This window comes from Pteropus alecto, unplaced genomic scaffold, assembly GCF_000325575.1.
Source record: "Pteropus alecto unplaced genomic scaffold, ASM32557v1 scaffold749, whole genome shotgun sequence".
In the NCBI taxonomy this organism is placed as follows: domain Eukaryota; kingdom Metazoa; phylum Chordata; class Mammalia; order Chiroptera; family Pteropodidae; genus Pteropus; species Pteropus alecto.
Window position 1 is genome coordinate 446,302 of NW_006443564.1, and position 1,209 is coordinate 447,510.

Here is a 1,209-nt window from a genome sequence, read left to right on the forward strand (position 1 = left end):
TCCCAAATCTCTTGTCTGAACACAGAAAACTCCAAGTTATATGGCCTCTTATTTCCTATGCAGTTTCATTTGTTCTCCTGCCCCCCACCATCAATCCTGATGATCCAGTTGTATCCAAATAATGTACTGGAGCATCACCTTCTCCATGAAGCCTTTCCTGAATGTACCCTCCCAGGTGGCACAGACTCTCTTCCCTTATGTGTTCTCTATGCCTATATAGAGGTCTACCAGGGCACCTCCATTGGACTTCTCTGTTTACTTGTCTCCTCTACTAGACCAGAAGCCCTTCATGGGTTTCCATCCTTGAATATTCCCAGTTTATTTCTGGACCAGCCAACGTAGCATCCAGCACATGAATGCAGCACAATTAATTTTCATTTTCTATTACTTTGTATAGTCTGTACTCATACCAACATGTTTACCAGTTTCTTGGCTCAGCTTTGCTTCTTGAATTGTACCCTTTCTTCCTGAGTTTAATTTCTTTGTTGAAGTTCATTTTCTGGTAGGTCTTCGAGCAAAAGAACTGTGTCTTTGACTTAATGTTTTATGTCTAAGGTATAAAACATCCTATCACATATTATGTGCTCAAAAAAATAAATGTTAAATAAATGAACAGTAAACTCAGGTTTTATTTGTATGACTGTTCCATGTACTTTGTATTTTCATATATATTTTAGAATAAATTTGTTAGATTCTACAAAAAAAAAAAAAGCCTGCTGAGGTTGTGATTACAATGGTGCTGGATTCATAGGTCAATTTGAGGAGAAATAATATCTTAATAATATTAAGTGTTCCAATCCATGGACATAGATATATCTCTACTTTTATTTAGATCATCTTTAATTTTTCTCTGCAGTGTTTTATAGTTTCAACATGGAAGATTGGCACATTTTTTAAAAAAATTATTCTTAAGTATTTTATGGGTTTTGATGCTATTGTAAATGGTATTTCCAAAAATTTCATTTTCCAAGTGTTTGTTACTAGTATATTATGAACCGTCTGTTGCTAGAATTTTGTATGTTGGTCTTGTATCTGTGACTTTGTTAAATTCATTTATTAGTTTTAATAAGTTTTTTTAGATGCCTTAGAAATTTTCATGTACACATTCATGTTTTCTGTGGATTAAAACAGTTTTACTGCTTTCTTATTCTTTTTATTTTTTATTTCATTTTCTTGCCATTTTGCATTCTAGGACCTCCAGTGCAATAT